The sequence below is a fragment of the Schistocerca serialis genome, chromosome 1 (assembly GCF_023864345.2).
Source record: "Schistocerca serialis cubense isolate TAMUIC-IGC-003099 chromosome 1, iqSchSeri2.2, whole genome shotgun sequence".
Taxonomy (NCBI): domain Eukaryota; kingdom Metazoa; phylum Arthropoda; class Insecta; order Orthoptera; family Acrididae; genus Schistocerca; species Schistocerca serialis.
Genome location: NC_064638.1, coordinates 1,066,683,840 through 1,066,708,825, shown reverse-complemented (window position 1 = coordinate 1,066,708,825; position 24,986 = coordinate 1,066,683,840). Strand labels below are relative to the sequence as shown.

The 24,986-nt window shown below is 43.8% G+C and overlaps 1 pseudogene; it reads left to right on the top strand.

Annotated features, from left to right (window-relative positions):
- Window positions 1-18,922: 18,922 nt before the first annotated feature.
- LOC126419915 (5S ribosomal RNA) lies at window positions 18,923-19,040 on the top strand (annotated as a pseudogene).
- The last annotated feature ends 5,946 nt before the right edge of the window (window positions 19,041-24,986 follow it).

The window sequence follows — 24,986 nt, the reverse complement described above, 5'->3', positions numbered from 1 at the left end:
GCTGTAGAACTACTGCCTATCGTGGTAAATTGTAACGATGATGTGATAAGGAAATCTAGTAATATTACGGTGCTTTTAAAGGTTTTTCCACAAATCACTGATTTCACTTACGACTCTAACAGAAGCATTCATGCTTTCTCATTCCGCTTCGTAATGTCATAACCAAGAGAATGAGATTGTGCCCGGGTGAGTGGTAAGGAAGAGGGAGGCCAAAGTTCTTCGCACGAAGGTCTCGCGTCCGTCGGCCGTCGTAATTTAATGTATATATTATTATTGTTATTATTATTTTTTGATTGTTGCCGACTTACGTGGTGGGCCTTCATAAAAATGATATTTAAGTTGAACAATGTAATAAACTTTTCATATAAATTTCCTCGGCTAGTCAGTTGACGTTAAAGCAAAAGATCTTTAGTTATTAATTACAATTGCGGCCCACACACGCGCGAGAGTATTTTCTTACCTCCGTTAACCATTGTATTGTAGTCAGAGTCCTGGCTCTGGGTCTCGGCTATGGTACTGAAAATAAGAATCTTAAAGCTAAGTATTTCTGCAACTTCGTGCGGCTGTGGAGAAAAATTAATATTATGCTAATAGCGGGCGAGTTTTTCAGCTTCCGTTAAATTTTCATAAGTTAATATCGCCACGTAATGGCGTCGTTGGCTGCATCGGCCGCTGCGATTGTTGAGCTGTAAATTACTTGAATGCAGGTTAATTCAAGGAAGGCGGACATGAAATCGGGATCACCTCTTACAAATTAAAAGTGCACAATAATATAAAATCAGTATATTATATGCTTAACTCATACAAATATGCTTACATTCGTCAGCACACGCAAGATGTCCCTCTAGACACATTCAAGACAAAAGAAGAAGTAAGGTCGACTAAAAAATTAACAAAAGAGTGTAACTGGGCCTCTCTTTAGATCATTCTGTCATAAATTATTTCTTTGCAATCTAAACCTACACAGAGAAATTATTATTTTAAGGCTACATGAGAAAAAAAAATCTCTTACAAATTATGAATGTCTTCTTTATAAATATTGTCTTTTCGTAATATGGCACTGGGGACGCTATATTGCCCCCCGAAATGTTTATATCATAAAAAATGTTCGTGTTTTTTGACATAAATATTTCCACTTTCATGTCCACAGTGTCCACACGCAGAGTTTTCTTTCATAGTCTATATATGTCACATCGTATGTTGTAATTACTGAGGTGTGTTGCACACAAAGTGTAATACAGATGAAGTTATCTACATAACAATATAATATACAATTGGTTACGTATGCAGTCATGTACAAAAGGACATAGAATACAACTAGTTTTATTTTGGTTGCTTCTTCTTAGGGTTGCAACTTTTGCAGTGTTCAAAGGTATACAATCACGAGTTAGTCCATAAACTTGAAGTCCCAGGGGTGTCAACTGTTCGCTCCCCATTTGGCGCGGCCGTAGGGAAACCTGGGGAAAACCTCGGCGGAGCGACAGACTAACTGCTTTGGTCACTTTCACTTAATTGTTTCTGGAATGTCATTGGAGTACAGGATGTGCATACAAATATTTTTGTTGCACTATGCAAAAAATGAGGTCATTATAACAATTGATTGCGGTGTCGTTGATGATCTACGCCGCGACGTTTGGCTCGCGACGGCGTCGGTTGGTGTGTTCGGTGCTCGGCGTTCGCGGCGACTGCGGAGAGGTCAACGCCCGCTCGACGCCAGCGTGTGTCTCGCCGTCGCGGAACGTCAGAATCAGCTGATCGGCTGCACCGTTGGCGATTCGCTTCTGTCGCGCCCGGGCGTGGCGGAGTGGGATGATATCCGCCCCCCGCTCTTGTTGGCAGGAGTCAGCTCTGCTACGCATCTCCGATGTAGTACATGAAACACACACACAACCAACGTAATATTTGTTTCCCGCTTCAGATGGTTACGCTAGTGGGAAAGGAGCATTTATTAGTGCGGCAGTTGTTGTTAAGTTTTCGCCAGTTTCCGAGTGTCAAGCTAGCACTGTCTTGCAGAAAACATGACATGGACCTTTTCCCGTGAATGCAGTTTTGATGCAATACTGTTTCCATTACACGTCAGTTTTTGTCTTGATAAAATTATTTATGTTTTCGCCGCACTCGCAGGCACTGGTGAGTGTCCCAATACGAGCTTAGCACAAACATTCGCCGTTTCTGCGGTCGCTGTTTTGCAACAGTCCACGCATCGCATTCCAATCTCGCATTATTGTGCTCACTGAAACTACAGTCTGTCCCAAAAATATTGACTGTGGGTTCACTTCACGTTAACAGTTCACATTTATAGTAAATTCACAGTTTTTCGTGCGTAATATTGGCGTTTGGCGTCTTCACCGCTGTTGAACGTTCAATACTAGCACTTCACTGTCCATATCACAGTTTCACCTTCACAGTTTTTCACACTGTTTAAAGTAACTGTTTCGATTGGTTCACAAACACTAATGTATTTCATTCAGTCTGAACTGGATTTTGGCTTGTGCTGGATTTTACCAGTCTCTCGCACTAATTATCTCTTTTTATTTTCCACTTAGAGTCGTACTTGCCTTCAGATTTTTTGACTATACAATTGTATTTCCGTCTCATCTGAGGTAAGTCCCCATGTCATGTCTGCCCACTCATTGCGTACTTGCCCTCCAGAGCCAGGCTCGACTTTACAAAACTTTGCCTCTCGCATTATTGTACACATTTTATAATCTAGGCCTAGCGTGCAAGTTCCTAGATTAGTGTTAGATTTGTGACTTTTGTTTACACTACAAATTCGTGTAAATCTCTGCCTTAGCAGATGGCAATATATTTTAACAGTGCTTAGCGGTAGTCGCGTTTACTGATTTGCTTTGTACTTTGTCCAGAACACATGAGGTACCTTGGGTGATGTACACCCTGCACTCATGTTGTTTAGTAAATTATGATTGAGCATATTTCAAGATCGGTATAGACATAAATACATGAAACGACATATACACTATAATATTAAATTTCATAAGTTGCGTTACTACTACAGTTCAAAAATATTCATGACACACTAATGAAAAATTCTTTCATCATTACATGTTATTGATTTTTTTTTTAAATATTTTTAAAGCATTTTTCAACATGAAATTTTTAACATATTCTTAAACCTACGTTCATTTTTTTCTTCAAAATGCAATTGCTTAAAAATACTATTATTCCTTAACGTCTACAAAATTGAATCGCACTAATCTTGTGTGCCTCATTGTCTTTAAATGTTACACTAAAATCTTAACATTTACACACAGAAAAAAAATACACTCTAAACTTAACCTACTACACACAAATGTAAACGTTGCTCTACTGAGCGAACTTCTTTAAGTCTTTGTAAGTATTTTTTTCTTATTTCCTTGGTAACTGCCTCCTTATTTGACCACGGAATGGTGTAGTTTGCGTGACAGAAAGTATCATGAGGTACCACTTCGATGTTATAGGTGTAGCCCTCGATAACACCGGGTTTTTCCGAAAACACATTCTCATAATCTGTAAGTAGCTGAGTCAATTCGTTTTGTTGTGCTTCAGTCAAATGTTCTGACTCCCTAACTTTCATGGCTATCAGTTTCCTTTTTTCCTCTCTGTCTTCAGTAATAAACTCCTTATAACATGCTTGTCTTGTACTTAAGTCAGAATATAAATTCATTACCTGTATTCCTTCGAATCTCGTTTGAAAGCTCCGGCAATATTTACCGTGCACTTTCCGTGTCCTCAACAACGGCAAAATTACACGTCTATCCTCATTCATAAGGCTTACTTCCCCGCACAAGAGGTCGATTTTTGCGTCCCTCTAGCGTAAAAATTCCATCCCCAGGATGCAAGCAACACCTAATCCCTTAACTACTAGGAACGAGCTTTTCATTGCTTCATTTCCTACCGTAAACTCGACTTGCACCTGGTGCTTTATGATATGAGATTGTGCACCTATTGCACCTGTAACACGACAATTCTTCACTGGCAATACTGGTATTCTATTATTTTGACTCAAGTACTTGTAAAAATTTGCACTCATGACATTGGTTGACGCACCGGTATCGACTATTATCTGTATTGGTGCTCCATACATATCTGCTTGCAATATAGCCTGCACAACACTTTTGTCGGTTCGGTTACACTTCTGCGGTATGTCTACAAGTTCCTTTTCTATTTTTGTTCCTTCATTGTATCTCAGCATACAAAGTTTATGGCTGTCATCCGTGAATGTGCCCTCACTACACCATCCTACAGCCAACAACGGAGAGCGTATTGTGGCTGTCTTTAGTTTAACGGATGAGCATTAGTGGGTTGACAGTTGTCTGTCACTTCCACTAACCTCACATTGTGGTTCTGGTTGTTGTTGTTGCTACTGTTGGGTTGGCCACCCTGCCTCCCCGATGGTGTATTTTGATATTGTGTATGGCTCTGGTTTTGTGGTGGTCGGTTGTAACTCCCTGACATGTTCTGTGACGGACCTGGGTTGGCGTTCCATTGTGGCGCTGTGTTTTGTTGCCACTGTGGTGTCGGTTCGTTACGACCACGCCACTGGTTTCGGTTGTTCCGCCATTGCGGATTGCCGTTACCATTATATCCATTACTCATGCGTCCATCATGATGTCTCTTTCGATTTTCACGATTATAACCGTTGCCGTTATAACCATTGCCATTGTTTGTGCCTCGATTCTGTTGCCGGTGCTCTTGCCTATTCCCGTTACCATTTGGTACTAAGTTACTACCATTACTGTGGCTGCTATTGTAATCGGCTTTTTGTTGATTACAGCCTGCATGGTTCCACTTGTTTTCGGTTTTCATATCTTCGATCAATAGGTCAACAGAATCCACTATTTCCATGAATTGTTCTATATCGTATTCCGGCACATTGATGAAATATCTTTTAATTTCACTGGGCAACTTCATTTTTATTAATCTGATTATGTCACGATCGGACATTGGCTCGTCCCAGTACCTGGTTTTGTTTATATACTTTTCGAAATATTTGCGTAACGTTCCCATCTTAGGATTGTACATTTCTGGACTGTACAACTCCTTTCGTAGTCTTTCTTGGACGCTATCGGACCAGAATTTTTGCAAGAATGCACCTTCAAACTGTTGCATCGTTAGACATTTTTCGGACACGTCGGTGGCCCACAGTGCCGCGTCACCTTGAATAAAGGAGACCACGAACTGTATTCTTTGTCTTTCCGTCCATGTCCTGGGAAACACATTCCTGAAGCTCTTAATAAATACAACAGGGTGGACATTTCGTTTTTCGCTATTGAAGGGTTGGAATGTCCTGTGTTTTATTACATTGTCCTCTTTTTTGCACATCTGATTGCTACATTCTGGGACATTCATCACTTCGTGATGTACGCTGCACGGTATCGCATGTTGTTCGTGCTCATAATTCGCATTAGGTTGCGGTTGCGCACTCGCACCCTGGCTACCGTCAGCGTTATTATAGTAATCAGTACGCGGAGTCGGATTCATGATCTGTCCGCCACTGTTTACATTGCTTTCCAACGCAGACAGTCTCCGCGCGACCTCCTGTTGCCAATTTGGCAACTCCGCAGTCACACGGGACTTAATCTGTGTTAATTCGGCATGTAGTGCGGCAGCGCTGGCGTCAATATTTACACTCGCGGCCGCAGTCGCTTGTTCTACAGCTGTTTTTACGTCGCTTTCAATCTTTGCAGATATCTCGCGATCCTTGACTTCTAGCCATTCATTTAATTCTTTTTCTACTTTTTGAGCTTGCACTTCCAAATATGCGTCAATACTTTTCCGTGCATCTATCTCCACATTATCTACGCGGTTGGTTAAAGTCTGGACATTATCTTCAAGCCTAGCCTGCGATATCTGTAATTTTTGCATTTCGCCGGCTAAGCTTTGCACAAGATCGGGGATCTCTTTGTAAGCGTCCCGCATCTCGGCAAGTTCGCTTTGGATCCGATCTAGTTTCGCTTCATTTCGCTGCTCTTGCTCACGTAGCATCTGAGCCAGTTTTTCGTCTCTTTCTTTTTCCCTCTGTTCTAACATTCTTTCTTTTTCCCTTTCTTTCAGTTCTCTTTGTTGCTCTTGCTCATGGAGCATCTGAGCCAGTTTCTGATCTCTTTCCCTATCTCTTTCTTCTAACCTGCGCAGAAATTCTGCAAATGGGTCTGCAATCGGTGAGCATACTGGTGCCCCGCTTAATCTAGCACTCGATTGGCCCCCCTGCCCAGGCACTGGAGTTGTTACTCTATTCCCATTCTGCTGTGGAGCGTCATTCACCGTCCACAGATCCTCGCCCCCCGCTCCGGAAATTATGTTATCCGAGGCGGTGGCTTGGGACTCGTTTACGTATTGCAAATGATCCTCACTTTCCATATTAACAGAATTTTGTTCTTCTGGTACGGATGCTTTAGGTTGTCCTATCTTACCCATACTAAATTCACTTTAAGCCACTGACAAATCTTTAACACTGATACACACACGATTAATTATCCCCTCCAAAAATAAACATATAAATACACAAAACGAATAATTATCCCCTCCAAAAATAAACACATAAATACACAAAACACCGAAGGTATCTCATGTGCACATGGGTTCGATATTCCGCACAGAGCTACACAGGATGCTTGCACAATAGGCCTTACCTTACTTATTTTTCTTTCTCGCAATCCTTTTTCTTTTCTACACTTTTTCCTCTCCAGATCTCTTCAGGGTGTGGTTTTGTTGTTGTACATGTAAAAGAATTCATACAAGCATTAATATTTTACAACAATTAGACACATACATAATTACATTCATTACAATAGAATCATATTAATCGAGCCCCACGTTGGGCGCCAATCTCGCGTCCGTCGGCCGTCGTAATTTAATGTATATATTATTATTGTTATTATTATTTTTTGATTGTTGCCGACTTACGTGGTGGGCCTTCATAAAAATGATATTTAAGTTGAACAATGTAATAAACTTTTCATATAAATTTCCTCGGCTAGTCAGTTGACGTTAAAGCAAAAGATCTTTAGTTATTAATTACAATTGCGGCCCACACACGCGCGAGAGTATTTTCTTACCTCCGTTAACCATTGTATTGTAGTCAGAGTCCTGGCTCTGGGTCTCGGCTATGGTACTGAAAATAAGAATCTTAAAGCTAAGTATTTCTGCAACTTCGTGCGGCTGTGGAGAAAAATTAATATTATGCTAATAGCGGGCGAGTTTTTCAGCTTCCGTTAAATTTTCATAAGTTAATATCGCCACGTAATGGCGTCGTTGGCTGCATCGGCCGCTGCGATTGTTGAGCTGTAAATTACTTGAATGCAGGTTAATTCAAGGAAGGCGGACATGAAATCGGGATCACCTCTTACAAATTAAAAGTGCACAATAATATAAAATCAGTATATTATATGCTTAACTCATACAAATATGCTTACATTCGTCAGCACACGCAAGATGTCCCTCTAGACACATTCAAGACAAAAGAAGAAGTAAGGTCGACTAAAAAATTAACAAAAGAGTGTAACTGGGCGTCTCTTTAGATCATTCTGTCATAAATTATTTCTTTGCAATCTAAACCTACACAGAGAAATTATTATTTTAAGGCTACATGAGAAAAAAAAATCTCTTACAAATTATGAATGTCTTCTTTATAAATATTGTCTTTTCGTAATATGGCACTGGGGACGCTATAAAGGGTCGGAAAGGAAAGAACATAAGGGTCTGCGTTTAGGCAACTAAAATCAACAGTGTAATTAACGGATTTTTGTGATCTCAAGGGGAAAGTTTCCAGTAACTATTAGATTCAAATGGTGGTTGACGGCGAAGTAGATCAAACTTAGCTGTATTTGGAAAATACTATGTTACGTAAGGATACTAACTGCTGATAATGCTGGGATCCAGTTGTGTGGTTACTCTCGGTGTAATACGAGTGGCAGATATTCTATGATACAATCTCTTATAATTTGCAGACACGCTGTGTTCAGAAAATAACTTTGGTCGTTTTGGGGGAAGAGTACACTGTTATACGTCAGCTACACATAATTAAAAGACGTGACTGTAAATAAGCAACATATTCTTCTGAGCTGGGATTAAATCTGGGTTACTCTCAAGCTACATACGCATGCATGCACACACGGCAGAGGTGCTACATGAATCTCCCGTGATTTATGCGGAAACGAAAATGACTATGACTAACATTTTCCTGTGACGCATCCCAAAGGTGTACCATCGCTGTGCAGCAATGTTCTGTGTTATGTCTGCATAGTCGCTTCTTCTAGTCGTTATAGCAGTTTACGGAACATGGATATACGTTTTCGTCCCATGCTGAATTGTCCTCTTGGCGAAAGTCGACCATTTCATTTGCTCTGATAGCATAGTGTCCGATCACCCATAGTCCGAAGCTCGTGGTCGTGCGGTAGCGTTCTCGCTTCCCACGCCCGGGTTCCCGGTTTCTATTCCCGGCGGGGTCAGGGATTTTCTCTGCCTCGTGATGACTGGATGTTGTGTGCTGTCCTTAGGTTAGTTAGGTTCATGTAGTTCTAAGTTCTAGGGGACTGATGACCATAGATGTTAAGTCCCATAGTGCTCAGAGCCATTTGAACCATTTTCGATGATAACATGATAACCGTCTTCTCTTGGCGGTTACTCTATGAGCACCAGGTATTTTTGAGTTTACGGCGAGGGATGATTACTTTTGTTATTCTAGTAAAAATTATGAACCTCAAACTAGTAAATTAAACATGTGCATTTTCCATCAAACGCAATTTTCGTACAATTTGTACAGGCTCAAGTCTGAGATGAAATATTTTTTGCGGCTGTGGTGTGTATTTCTATATGTGTATGTTTCTATATGTCTACCAGTACAGCAGTTATAACAAAATCGGTTACTTATTTCAGTTTCGTTTTATTTTCTTTCATTTACAAGTGCGTTAGTATTCATCTTCTACGCTCCTCGGGTATAGCTCTGTTAGACTGGTCTTCCACCATCCCGGCATGACTTGAGTCTTGTAATGGTCTAAGCTGTCAGATATCACAGCGTACTTCCGCGGCATTTGCAAACAGCTTCGATGCCACCACCTCCTCAGCTTTGCGCTTCCAGCGACCTGCACACGGCGGCGGCGGTGGTGATGGCGGCGGCGTCTTCGTCGCACAAATATACAAGAATCTGAAACAGAAACGAGATTACATGAGCAATAGTTTACTGAGAGTCGCGGAGACACGTTATGTGCTCAGGCACCACATCATATCGTTCATAAACAGCTTCGAAGCCGCCACCTTCCCAGGAATTGCGATTCCAGCGATTTGTACACAGCGTTGGTGTCGTCGTTATACTCAAACCGAAAACCCTGAAGAAGAAAAAATAAATAAATAAAAAAAATAGCACAAATCGTAGGAGTTCTTATGTCCTCAGACACCACGGCATACCTTCGTCTTTTTCGCAGACAGCTACGACGCCGCCACAACTTTCGCCCTTCCATCAAATTGTACGTTGTCGTTGTCGTCGTCGTCGCCGTACACAAACCAATACAAGGCAAAACTCTGAATTAAAATAAGAGTAGGCCCACGTGAGCAAGACTTCAGTGGGAGTCGCGGGAGCTCGAATGTGCTCAGACACAGCGACATGTATCGTTAGAAACAGCGTGAGCAAGACTTCAGTGGGAGTCGCGGGAGCTCGAATGTGCTCAGACACAGCGACATGTATCGTTAGAAACAGCTTCGACGCCGCTGCCTCCCCAGCTTTTGCGCTTCCAGCGATTCGTACACGGCGCGGCATCTTCGTTGTACTCAAGTAAAGCCAAAACTCTGAAAGAAAAGAGTGTACATGAGCAAGAGTTTACTGCGAGCCGCTGGAACTCGTATGTGCTGAGACACGGCGACATACCTTCGTATCGTTCGCAGCTTCGACGCCGACACCTCTCCGGCTTTTGCGCTTCCAGCGACTTGTATACGGCGGCGGCATCGTCGTTGCACTCTAGTAAATCCAAAACTCTAAAAAGAAGAGATTACGTGAACAAAAATTTATATCACAAGCCGTGGGAGCTCGAACGCAGTCAGATACCAGGGCGTACCTTCGTGTCGTTCGCAAACAGCATTGACGCCGCCGCCCCCTGAGTTTTTGCGGTTCCAGCGACTTGTACACGGCGACGGCGTCGTCCACGTATGTTCGCTTCTGCTTCATTCTGTCTACTCACAGTGACCCGTCTCCGAAGCTCTCCCTAAACTTCCCTGCGTCTGCCCTTATATAGAAGTATGACAATGCTAAGCGTGGTTTCCGTGGAAATGTGCTCTGACATCATTTCTTCAACAATTGTCCATTATAATTCCACATGCATCTATCGATGCTACAAACAATTCCTGAGAGATGAAGGGAGAAAATATACACTGTCGACACATTGTTTCTACGCTGGTTATCTAGACTGAAAACTTGGTGATTTTAAGCCCCCCATGGTTATTACGTAACTATGTACACGCCGCTTTTAATCTCATTCTGCTATCTAGAACTGTACCAGTGTGTTTCTCGCTTTCAACAAGGATTTGTACAAGCGCCATGCACGATATTATGCGCTTTTAATATTAGTGAGACAGTTCTTAAGGCACCAGATTGGTATTCGGATGATACTAGATTCAACTCTCCGGCTAGTCTTCTTTATATTTTCGTTTGATTGTCTCTTTTCACAGTTTAACACAGCCGAATATCCCTCATGTGCGTGTGTGTGTGTGTGTGTGTGTGTGTGTGTGTGTGTGTGTGTGTGTGTGAATTTTCACGGGATCAAACTGCTGACGTCATCGATCCCCAGACTCCGAGGGAGGACTTGAACCTCCGGCGGGAGGGACGGCGCAATCCGTGACATGACGCCCCTAACCACGCAGCCACTCCACGAGGCAACCCTCATGTCTTTCCTGGCTTGACATTCGTCTATTGTAGCTTTGTTGGCAGGGAGACCATAAATCCTACGCCTTATCTCTCTTAATTTTTTCGATATGGTACAAAACTAAACTTGGGGTGCAAGAAGTCGTCATCATTCTGCGCCCAGCCTTGTCAAAGAGGGCTAAGGAAGTGAAAGAGTTGCAGAGAGCGCTCTTGTTCTCGGCGTGGAAAACTATCTCTAAGAGGATTAATAATTAGTAGAAATCACCGATGTTACTATGCAAAAAGCAATGGAGACCATGGCATTAAAAACGCATAGTAAATGTGTCCTATTACAGGTGCGGGGCACGTAAAGGGATTCAGAAAAATGATGACTCGTCCCCAAAAAAGGTAATTGACAGCATTTACGTAGTAGGCAACGTATGAGACTGCTAAACGGAGAACTCTGGTTCGATCCTAGTCAATGGATAATTGTTAATGCTGGCTGGAAGACAGGTGCGGAGCTACGTTCTTTCCCCGCGGTACTCATACCCAGAGACTGCTTAAGCACAGATTGACTGCGGTCGATCGTTATACTAGTGTCCAATCCGACGATACAGCTTTAGACTTCACTTTATGAAGATGTCAGTGGCTGCCTACGTCCTTGCGCTAGCATGTCAATGTGAGGGAGAAGGAATTGGTGTATGGCCTTCCTAACACCTTTATCGAGAAGCTGTACGAAATACACTGCCTGCCAAGAAAAGTAAAGCACCTGCGAGATATGGTCGGACTCCAACGCAACTTCGAATGCGTAAACACCTTCAGCAGGTACGCGAAGACACCTTCGACGGATACGTAAATGATCAGTGTTGTAATTCTCCACGACTGGTAGAACAGACACCTAAGTGCTTTAGCGTTCTCCGTTAGTGATTTTACCAGGCTAGGTAGGGAATGTGAGATGTTCAGCAATTAGTACGAAGGAGACGGAGATGCCGTGTACTCATGCGAAGCAGTGTTATTAGCAAGACTTTAAAAGTGGCCTCGTTGTGGGCCTCCTTTTGGCAGGCAGGTCGAATTGTGCAGTATCTTGATTCGTATGTGCGACAGTGGCCCGATGTTGGACTGGATGCGAAAGTAAGAGCAGGCTTACGTTTTCTCAAGGTTCTGGTCGACCATGTATGACCACCACACGGAGGGATCGCAGTATTTTGCGCCAACCACATCATAACATCTTCACATTTTTGCTAGCCATCCCAGTACAAGCAACTGGCTCCCACCAACATTCTGCGTCATCCCACACCACTTTCCGCAGATCAAACAGTAGCCAAACTTGAGAATTACTGCCCGAGTCGTACCCTACCATTAACATCACAAGGAAAACACATGCTTTTGGAGTGGTGCTGTGACCGGGAAGAATGAACTGCTGATGAAACGCGTCGTACTGTATCCAGCGATGAATCAATGTTCTGCACTGCCCTGATGAAGTGCCATGATGGCGGCGTCGAGAGGATAGATCTTATTCTTTCAATGTTTTGGAGGAGCACAGTGGTGTTACTCTACTCCTACACGTATACATTGGAAGCCACCGTATGGTGCGTGGCGGAGGGTACCTTCTACCAATATTAGTAATTTCCTTTCCTCTTCCACTCGCAAACACAGCGAGGGAATAACGACTGCCTCTATGGGTCCGTACGACCCCTAATTTCTCTTGTCTCCTGCTGGCGCCCCTTAGGTGACAGTATAAGCTTTCTGCTCTCACCTGCCACTGGCTATTCTCTAAATTTCGTCACTAGTGTATCTTGAAAGACATATTGCTCTCCTTCCAGTGATTTCCATTTGAGTTCACGAAGCATTAACGTAAGGCTCCCGTACTGATCGAAAGTTTTCATTTGAGTTATCAGTATTCTGACTGATTTGATGCGACTAGTCACGCATGCTTCTCCTGTGCCAACTCCTTCATCTCAGAGTAGCATCCGCAACCTACGTCCTCAATTATTCGCTGGATGAGTTGCAATCTCTGTCTCCCTCTACAGTTTCTACCCTCTACAGCTCTCTCTAGTACCGTGGAAGCTATTCTCCGACGTCTTAACACATGTCCTACCATCCTGTCTCTTCTTTTAGTCAGTGTTTTCCATGTACTCCTTTCCTCGTCTATTCTTCGGAGAACCTCCTCATTCCTTACCTTAGCAGTCCTAATTTTCAACATTTTTATGTAGCACTTTACCTCAAATGCTCAGTCTACGTTTCACTCGCATATAATACAGCGCTCCAGACGTACATGCTCAGAATTTTTTTCCTCAAATTAAGTCTTTTGAGTCATAATATTGAAAACGCCCTTTTTGCCAATGCTAGACGGCTTTTTATGTCCTCCTTGCTCGGTCCGTCATGGGTTATTTTGCTGCCTACGTAGCAGAATTGTTTAACTTCATTTACTCAGCGATCGCCAAACCTGTTATAACATCTACATCTACATCCATACTCCGCAAGCCACCTGACGGTGTGTGGCGGAGGGTACCTTGAGTACCTCTATCGATTCTCCCTTCTATTCCAGTCTCGTATTGTTCGTGGAAAGAAAGATTGCCGGTATCCCTCTGTGTAGGCTCTAATCTCTCTGATTTTATCCTCATGGTCTCTTCGCGAGATATACGTAGGAGGGAGCAACATACTGCTAGACTCTTCGGTGAAGGTATGTTCTCGAAACTTTAACAAAAGCCCGTACCGTCTTTTTCCGCTATCAGTCTATGTTCTGTACTCATGAGACTGTGCATTCCATTCCGTAGTTCCTGTAATTCTTTCTCAGGTCCCCATATTACACCCTTTTTAATCCGAGCGCTTAGGTTGTGGTCTTTCACCCTTTTTGTTCGTGTACATACTGTATTACTCTATATTACCCGCCTTTGCCTGTAGCTTACCGCTATTTTTCACATAGTTTCAAACATCTTGCACCATTTTACACTGTCGAAATCTTCTTCCACGTCGACAAATAATAGGAACGCGCTTGCCTCTTCCTTAGTCTTGCTTCACAACGCCAGAATTACCTCCCTGGTTCCTTTACCTTTCCTAAAGCCGAACTGATCGTCATTTAACACGTCCTCAATTTCCTTGTCCTACCGGTAACAAATCTGGCAGCACGCCTCTAAATTGTTTCGATGTCTTTCTTTAATCCGACGTGGTGGGGAGCCCAAACGCTCGAGCAGTACTCAAGAACTGGTCCCTCAAGTAGCATATACGTGGTCTCGGTTAGACATGGGCTACACTTTCCTTAAGCTCTCCCAGTAAAGCACTGTCCACCAAATTTCTTTCCTGTCACCGTCCGTACTTGCTCGATCCATTTCATATGGTTTTTGAAGTTACGCCTACATAGTTAATCCACATGACCGTGTCCAGCAGCACTCCACTAATACCATACTCGAGTATTACAGGGTCCTTTTCCTGCTCATCTGTTCTAACCGACATTTTTTCCGTTTAGAGCAAGCTACCTTTCGTCAAACAAAGCAGAAATTCTAAGTCGTCCTGTACCCTTCCACAGCCACTCAACGACGACACTTTCCCATACAGTAAAGTGTTATCAGTGAACAGTCGTAGACAGCTGCTCACGTTTTAAGTCAGATAGTTCACGCATATGAAGAATAAGAGTGGTCCTATCACATTTCCATGTGACAGTCCTGACGATATCCTTATCTCTGATGTAAATTCACCGCCCAGGACAACGAACTGTGTTCTTCTACTTAAGAAGTGTTCCAGCCACTCACATATCTGGGAATCTCAGTAAAATTTCGTTAACAGTCTGCAGTATGGCACTACGTCATATGCTCGGAAGCATATGAATACTTGTAGCGTGACTTTGAATTCCGCCGCGCTACACTCGTTCCCTCAGATATAAATTATACCGTCGCAGCTGTATGAGCGCTCGACGGCAGAGAAAATATATAAGAAAATGAAGGTACAAATATTGTAACTCTTTTTGTTTTCTACCCGCTCTTGTCTCTTGAGAGCGGAAGCTTAACTTCACTTATTCGCTAGTCTTGGTATGATTCAGACGTAAAAACTTATTCGTTAGTCTTGGTCTGATTAAGACGTAAAAATTTATTGATGTGCAGACATATTGTATTGTGGAAGCTTGTATGAAATATGGAGGATGGAAGCAGCCGTAAAATACATTGCATTCAATATCAAGATGGTTTTAATTCGTAGACATTAGTAATTCCTAGACGATGAAATTTACTGCAACATTTTGGAGCAGCTACGACTTTTTCATGCAGAAATGAAGCAGGAGATCGTAGGAGAACAAGACCTGGACGCCGCACGAGAGAATACATATTAACTTGGTAATGAATGTACTCTTATCTACGCAATTTCCCCCTGTTAATCACATTTTGTTATTCTCTGTTCTCTTTCAAATAATTTTTGTAGTGGAAATTGGTTTGACTTTTCCTCGGAAACGCCACAAGGACCACCCCAACAATAGCTTTTCCGAATCACGAAGTCTGATAGCTTTTCTGTAATACGAAGTCCGATTTGCATTTCATTCTTTCCCTTTTTCACGGTCATTAACGATTTTAAAACCCCTTTTCATTCCCCATTTCTTCCCACATTTTCAACCTTTTCTTTTCTTCTTTTTTCTTTCTTTTTTATTAACCACTACATACTGAATGTGCCTATCGCCTTTTATCCAAGGTTCGCATGATACATTGTGTGAAAAGAAGAAAACTGAGATTCACATGAGCGATACTTTCTAAATCCGTGCTGATCTCAGAACAGAAACCGTTATACCTCAAGGAATTTATTTCCACTCGAACTTAGAATCGCCTCAAGAATTCTGCAGCAAACCAATGTTGAGGACATTAATGGTTCACCTTGCCGGGCTCGTACTGGTAAGAGAGAAAGAGAGAGAGAGAGAGAGAGAGAGAGAGAGAGGAAATCGAACAAATGGATCAGCTAGGAGGGTAGATTGTAAGGCGTAAATACGACCGTAATGAAACTGAAATGGAGGTAGAGAAGAAGGAAGTTTTTTATTAGATTGCAGTCAACAAGAAAACACCGAGACGATAACACAATAAAAGACGGGTAGATTCCAGTAGAAAACACGCAGACGCAAGATGGATACCTACAGCCAAAGACCATAATGCTAGAGAAGTAGAGAGGTACAGGACGGGCTTTTAACCATCATGATGACTTTGTTACGATAACTCCGCTGAGATCATTGAATTCGAGCAACAGACAACAGAAAATGAAGCACCAAGCAGGTGAATAGGAGACTTCATGGACTGTGAGGGTACATGATGTTTTTTTTTCCTGTGATCTCAAAATCGAATAAAATTTATAAACAACCTGGCAGTATGAGGCCACTTATCGGTATGACGATGCAGCCACACTGGTTCGATTGTGAAGAGTCTCACAAAGCCGTTGTATCCTCTTGTGAGGCGAGTTGGCCAATGACTGCAGCATTTATTAACTCTAGTCAGAAGCCGTGTAGAACTCTACATCAACCGATTGTACAGTATTAAGGGCTAGTACTTATACAACAACTTCCGTAGTTTATAATTTACATAATGAACAAAACGAACTTCGCCTAGAACTGAGCAATGGCAACTGCACTGCCTTCGGCGTTCATCATCTCTTCATCACTACGTGGCTCAAAGTTGTATGGACAGCTGGTCCTGCACACATTCAAACTGTGTCACTCCATCAGAATGTCCCCATATGACCTTATTGTCCCTGGATTTACCAACATATGGTCTTAGCCTGTTGAGTGATCTCCAGGTGGACCAATAAAAAGTACCTCTACGCGGTAAGTATTCAGCAATTTCATCCGCTATGGAAGTTGGTCACTTCTAGCTGCGTACAGTTGCCTGTCTTTGAGACCCAGTTAGTCTTGACGCTTAACTACGGAAACTACCTACGGATTTCAACTTAGATCTTGGTGGTTGACGGCAATTGAGAGAATGTAACTGGTTTAGTTCAACCTTTCTCCCTGCAACATCTGCACGACCTTACGACGTACATCAAAACGTGCAATACCTGCCGAACACTTAATACGGTTTCAAACACGCAGTTGTCAGTCGTGCTGTTTCATTCAGTGCGACGAACATCTGCTTTGTGTGAGCAGAGCTGCGCCACACGCTGCACGCGTACGTCCCTACAGAGAAACAGAGTGCAAGGCGGAGATTCTGATGAATTGAGTTTGCGTTCGTCAGTTACTGCTAGCGACCATCCGGATGATATTATTTGGTGCTGAGACAGTGTTCACGGTGTGTTAAAGACGTGTCGAAAGTGAGTCCAAGGTACAATATGTGATCAAAAGTATCCCGACACCTTGATGAAAATGACTTACAAGTTCGTGGCGCCCTCCATCGGTAATGCTGGAATTCAGTATGGTGTTGGCCCACCCTTAGCCTTGATGACAGCTTCCACTCTCGCAGGTATACGTTCAGTCATGTGCCGTAAGGTTTCTTGGGGGAATGGCAGCCCATTATTCACGGAGTGGTGCACTGGGGAGAGGTATCGATGTCGGTCGGTGAGGCCTGGCACGAAGTCGGCGTTCCAAAACATCCCAAAGGTGCCCTACAGGATTCAGGTTAGGACTCTGTGCAGGCCCGTGTATTATAGTGATGTTGTTGTGTAACCACTCTGCCACAGGCCGTGCATTATGAACCGGTGCTCGATCGTGTTGAAAGATGCAATCGCCTTCCGAATTGCTCTTCAACAGTGGGAAGCAAGAAGGTGCTTAAAACATCAATGTAGGCCTGTACCGTGGCCAAGCTAAAGAACAAGGGTTGCAAGCCCCTTCCATGAAAAATACCACCGCCTCCGAATTTACACACGCTAGCGGATGACGTTCACTGGGCATTCGCCATACCCACACACTGACATCGGATCGCCAGATTGTGTACTGCGATTCGTCACTTCACACAACGTTTTCCCACTGTACAATCGTCCAATGTTTATGCTCCTTGTGCAAAGCGAAGCGCCGTTTGGCATTACCCGGCGTGGTGTGTGGCTTATGAACAGACGCTCGACCATGAAATCCAAGTTTTCTAACCTCCCGCTTAACTGTCATAGCATTTGCAGTGGATCCTGATGCAGTTTGGAATTCCTGTGTAATGGTCTGCCTATCACACATACGACCGTCCTCAACTGTCAGCGGTCTCTGTCAGTCAACAGATGAGGTCGGCCTGTACGCTTTTGTGCTGTACGTGTCCCTTCACTATCAGTTAGGGAACAATGGATCCAAGGTTGTTTAGGAGTGTGGAAATCTCGCGTACAGTCGTATGACACAAGTGACATACAATCACCCGACCATGTTCGAAGTCCGTGAATTCCGCGGAGCGCCCCATTCTGCTCTCTCGCGTTGTCTAATGGCTACTGAGGTCGCTGATATGGAGTACCTGGCAATAAGTGACAGCACAATGCACCTAATATGAAAAACGTATGTTTTCTGGGGTGTCCGGATACTTTTGATCACATAGTGTATTAAGACGGAAAGCAGTGTTCCAACACAGTGCCCTTCCAATTAACGTTTAGCTTTATCACAATTATTGTTATTCGTCCTTGATATCTCAGTACTGGTGCTTAGACAGGGTTGGCGTCCAAGCTGGAACAGATCAGGGGATCTTTCTGTCCACGGATATACAGTACGTCAACGTTACGCAGTGCGACACCATTCATCACCAGTGCTTGCTTCCTGGTCACGACCCCACTCTAAACGTAGCTGTTGTGGTGTTATCGACAGCGTATTCGTGGGACCGTAATTTCCCAGTACGACTGCTGCTAGTCTTCTACTAACTGTGCGGAATGACACCTAGTATTGCAGGGAGGCCACTCCTTGTTTCTTCATGGCAGAGACAGACGTGAAGGTGTTACGACGCGCTTGGGGTTTAATACGGTGATCTTCCGTTGCGGTGCTCAGACGTGGCCGATCTGAATGTTGACAACGAGTATGACTGCCCTCACGTTCTCATGAAGGCCGATAACAGGTCACTGTCACATCCGAATGGGACCTACATCTGGATATCGCACGATTCGACCAGCTGGTCATTTGGAGATCCACAGGGATATACATTTCAGTTTCTGTCAAATTATGATAGCGCTGCAGGCAACGGCCTTGCCGCAGTGGATACACCGGTTCCCGTGAGATCACCGAAGTTAAGCGCTGTCGGGCGTGGTCGGCAGTTGGATGGGTGACCATCCAGGCCGCCATGCGCTGTTACCTTTTTTCGGAGTGCACGCAGCCTCGTGATGCCAATTGAGGAGCGACTTGACCGAATAGTAGCGGCTTCGGTCAAGAATACCATTATAACGACCGGGAGAGCGGTGTGCTGACCCCACGACCCTCCTATCCGCATCCTCCATTGAGGATGACACGGCGGTCGGATGGTCCCGGTAGGGCACTCGTGGTGTGAAGACGGAGTGCTTTTTATCATAACGCTGTCGCAGTCATGTATGCAGCACCTCGATGTCCTTCTCAGCACTCACTCTACATATGGCGCTACCACGCTATTAACATAGCCTGTCAGGTCTGGTAACAAAAGTAAACACAAGCAACAGTAATGCACTCTGGTGGCCGTTATCCCTGTCACAGAGAATCACTGACAGATACGCTGGTGGTGCGCACGTGTGTACGAAGTGACATTAACATCAGACTATTTCTTCTGGGTGTTTCAATTTTATTGTCAGGCAGTGAATCTCATTGATTTCCTTGTCCCTTCAGGATTTATTTTATATTGAGCTGTTCATTAACTCTGATGCTTGTGTTGGTAACAACGATAAGGGAGAAGTCGAGGTTGATATTTCCGTTTGAATGAGACACTGTGGAGATGTTTGTAATTTAACCAGGGCACTGATGCAAAGCCTGGTGTTGAGTAAGTAAGTATACGATAGCATTCCTAGACGCTTTGCATGTGAAATACTGCTAGAACACAGTTCTTTCACAACCAGGATTTGAAACGACTACGAGCAGCACTGGAAAACGGTACATTAGCAGCCTCAGCTACAGAGGGAGTACGATCCATGTTATTCACTCCGTGTGATTTCTGCCTTGATGGTACCTAGATAAGAGTCCAACTATCAATGTAATAATCATAATATCACGTGACATTCCATTCCAGGATTTCCTCCCTGCTTTCAAACAACGTGATTTTCACGTCTGCCAATAATTCGTTTATCTATAAAAGTCAAATACCATCCTGACTAGAATGCCACGGGAAATTATCAAATATATAGTGCAATGAAGAACGTCCTGTTGACGACGAGGTTGTTATAGAGTGAGCACCATCTTGGACTGGACAAGGTGTGCAAAGGAAATCGGCCGCGACTCTTTTAATGGAAACATCCCGCCCATAGGCCGCTATCGTTTGGAAACTGGGCTTGTTTCGTGAAGGAACAGAATACGAATCGTCTTATAGCTATGCTCATTTCAGTTTACATAAATCACAGCAAAAAAATTCTGCCTGTGCTCGATGCGATTTAAGTCGGCGGAGCGGGCTGGCCAGTCCAATCTCCGCTTATCCTCTCGTTCCAAGAGCTCTTCCCCTGAGCAGTTAAATGCGTTCGACCATTGTAATCCACAAAAGTAAAGTCAGGACCGAATGCACTGACGAAAAGACGCACATTGGGAAGGAGTACAGAGACAAAATAACGTTGACCAGTGCCGGTACCACGGTAAAAGATATGGAGGTCAGTGCTTCAGTGCAACATTATGGCTCCCAACAACATGATACCTCGACCACCAAAACGATCATGTTCGGGAATGCTGGACGTAACCTCTTATGGTGAGATGTGGAACCACGTAATTCGCCCTGCAACATTATTGAGCGCGTTCGTTTTGGTGGTGCAGGTGTTACGGCGTGGGGAGTCATAATGGTGCATGGGCGTACTGTTCTACAAAACTTTGAATACGGTACACTCGCCGTTCAGCATTACTGTGACACCACACTCCTCCATGCGCGTCTTTTCAGGACTGAATTCGGTCCTGACTCCATTTTGTGGATAACAATGCTTGAAGCATCTGACAGCGCGTGTGGAGGAGCTCTTGGAACGAGAAGATACATACTGAATTGGCAGGCTTGCTCGATCACACAACCGGCAACTCATCGGGAACGTGGGAGATGCATTGGGAAGACGTATTGCAACACGTCCTCCGCAAAAACGACCATTATGCCGTTGGCCACTACGCTCGTGGAGGATGGTTCAAATGGCTCTGAGCGCTATGGGACTTAACATCTGAGGTCATCGGTCCCCTAGAACTTACAACTACTTAAACCTAACTAACCTAAGGACATCACACACATCCATGCCCGAGACAGGATTCGAACCTGCCACCATAGCAGTTGCGCGGATCCGGACTGAAGCGTCTAGAACCGCTCGGCCACCGCGGCTGGCGCTCGTGGAGGAATGGAACCCCCTACCACAGGGACTCCTCAGCAACCTTGTGGCCAGCATGGCAGCACGCTGCAGAGCACGCAATGCCGTCCGTGGTGATCAAACGCTCTGTCAAGAACCATGTCTCGACTTTTGTAAAGCACATGGGGCCATCATGAAACGCGGTGGTTGCAGCGTTAACTACCATCTTTGACCTAAAAATGTAATTTATGTTCGTTTCATTGTGCATTGTAGCAGCTAGTTCTTTGAGTGGTTCAAGTTTCAAGAAGATATTTTACATCTTCGCAATGACACATCATGTGAAAGCTACTTTCGTCCTTAAGTTTTGCGCACCAGTTTACAGATAAATTAATACTTCTAATACCTGATGATGGTCGAAGTAGAGAGGATATCAAATGTAGACTGGCAATGGTAAGAAAAGCGTTTCTGAAGAAGAGAAATTTGTTAACATTGAGTATAGATTTAAGTGTCAGGAAGTCGTTTCTGAAAGTATTTGTATGGAGCGTAGCCATGTATGGAAGTGAAACATGGACGATAACTAGTTTCGACAAGAAGAGAATAGAAGCTTTCGAAATGTGGTGCTGCAGAAGAATGCTGAAGATTAGATGGGTAGATCTTATAACTAATGAGGAGGTATTGAATAGGATTGGGGAGAAGCGAAGTTTGTGGCACAACTTGACTAGAAGAAGGGATCGGTTGGTAGGACATATTCTGAGGCATCAAGGGATCACCAATTTAGTATTGGAGGGCAGCGTGGAGGGTAAAAATCGTAGAGGGAGACCAAGAGATGAATACACTAAACAGATTCAGAAGGATGTAGGCTGCAGTAGGTACTGGGAGATGAAGAAGCTTGCACAGGATAGAGTAGCATGGAGAGGTGCATCAAACCAGTCTCAGGACTGAATATCACAACAACAATACTTCGCAAAACATTATGATGTGCATGGCGAAGGCTGCTTCCCATTGTACCATGTATTGGGGCTTCTTTCCGATCCATTCGCAAATGGAACGCGGAAGAATGATTTCTTGAACACCTCTGTGCAACCTTCAATTAGTCTGACCTTTCCCTCGCAATCCCGTTATGGAAATGGGATCGTAGTATATTCCTAGGATCCTCACTCTTGAAACTTTGCAGGTAAGCTTAAATTTTTAAGTGCCTACCTGTTCAGGTCCTTGAGCATTTCACCGTTTCTGTGATGGTCTCTCGTGGATAAAACAAACCTATCACCTTTCGTACTGCCTTTCTTTGTACACGTACGGTATACTCTGCTAGTCCTATTTCGTATATTGCCTATATACTTGAGAACTACTCTGGAATTGGTCGCACCATGTTCAGTAATCAGTGTTCACCGTACGTAACGTTTTCCCAGTATCCTATCAAGAACGGAAGTCTGCCACTTACCTTTCATACGACTGAGATCACGTGACGATATCCGCACAACGGCTCTCTTGCAGCGCTGCAACTGGAGTTTGTCGACCATCTTAGTAACGCTCTTCCGCCGACCAAACAATCGCGTGACGAGAGGCGCCGCTCTTCGTTGGATCTTCTCTATCTCTCCTATCAATCCTGTTTGATAAGTATCTCACACTGATGAGTAACACTCAGGAATCAATCGAACAAGCGGCTTGCACGTCACTTCGTTCTTGGATGAGTTACATTTCCCAGAGAGCCATCCAATGAATCTCAGTGTAGGATCTGCTTTTCCTACTATTTGTTTTCTATGTTCATTCCACTCAAGGTCGCTCCGAATAGTAGTTACTCCTACATATTTTGCAAATACATTTCGGTTCTAACAATCTGTCATCAACACTGTAGTGGTACAAAGGTGGATTTCTGTTCCTGTGAAAGCACAATACGTTACGTTTAATGTAGTGACGTTTAAATTCAACTGCCAGATCTTGCACCATTCTCCATCTACATCTACATTTATACTCCGCAAGCCACCCAACGGTGTGTGGCGGAGGGCACTTTACGTGCCACTGTCATTACCTCCCTTTCCTGTTCCAGTCGCGTATGGTTCGCGGGAAGAACGACTGTCTGAAAGCCTCCGTGCGCGCTCTAATCTCTCTAATTTTACATTCGTGATCTCCTCGGGAGGTATAAGTAGGGGGAACCAATATATTCGATACCTCATCCAGAAACGCACCCTCTCGAAACCTGGCGAGCAAGCTATACCGCGATGCAGAGCGCCTCTCTTGCAGAGTCTGCCACTTGAGTTTATTAAATATCTCCGTAACGCTATCACGGTTACCAAATAACCCTGTGACGAAACGCGCCGCTCTTCTTTGGATCTTCTCTATCGCCTCCGTCAGACCGATCTGGTACGGATCCCACACTGATGAGCAATACTCAAGTATAGGTCGAACGAGTGTTTTGTAAGCCACCTCCTTTGTTGATGGACTACATTTTCTAAGCACTCTCCCAATGGATCTCAACCTGGTACCCGCCTTACCAACAATTAATTTTATATGACCAATCCTCTTCAAATCGTTCCGCACGCATACTCCCAGATATTTTACAGAAGTAACTGCTACCAGTGTTTGTTCCACTATCATATAATCATACAATAAAGGATCCTTCTTTCTATGTATTCGCAATACATTACATTTGTCTATGTTAAGGGTCAGTTGCCACTCCCTGCACCAAGTGCCTATCCGCTGCAGATCTTCCTGCATTTCGCTACAATTTTCTAATGCTGCAACTTCTCTGTATACTACAGCATCATCCGCGAAAAGCCGCATGGAACTTCCGACACTATCTGCTAGGTCATTTATATATATTGTGAAAAGCAATGGTCCCATAACACTCCCCTGTGGCACGCCAGAGGTTACTTTAACGTCTGTAGACGTCTCTCCATTGTCAACAGTCATCTGTAGGTCATCCTGTAAATCGATACTGTGTTTTGATATTGCTACTTTTTTATAGACAACCGCATCATCCGTGAACAGTCTTAAATAACTTCTCGAAGGACAATGGTTCAAAACTGCGTCCAGCCATTCTTATTTAAGTTGTCCTTGACTTCCCTTAATCGCTTAAGGCAAAAGCCACGATGGTTCCTTCGAAAGGGCACAGCTCTTTCCGTCTCCATCGTTCCATAGTTAGAGCTTGTATTCTGTCTCTAATGACCTCGTTATCATTGGGACGTTAAACACTAACTCTTCGTCCTCCTTAAAGAGCTTCCGATACTTTTTACCGGATCATTTATGTACACTGTAAACACTAACGATCCTGTCACACTTCCTTGGGGTACTCTGGTCATTACTTTTATGTTTGTCCATTTTGTTCCGTTAAGAGCGACTTTTTGAGCTCTATCTGCAACGAAGTTTTGCATCCAGTCGCAAATATGGTTCATCACTGTGTACGCTCGTATTTTTTCATTCAATAACAGTCCACGACGGTGTCACATGCCTTCCTGTAGTCAAGGTACGCGGCTTCAGCTTGAGCACCGTCGTCTGGAGCGATCTCATGGAGGAACACACCGAGCTGAGTTTCCCAAGATCTCTGTTTGTGGGTCAATGTTGATTTTAATCGAGAAGATTTTCCCTTCTCCAAAATGTCACAATTCTTGAAAAAAAAAACCACATTCTGTAATTCTACAACAGACTAAATCAACGTCATAGGGTTATAATTATGTGCATCTGTCCTACGACCGTTCTTGAAAACAGGAATGACCTGCGCTTTTTTTCCAGCCGTTAGGTAAACTGCTGCTGGAAGGGGAAATTCTTTCGCTTTATATTTGTAGAATCTTACAGGAATCTCATCTAGTCCTTATGCCTT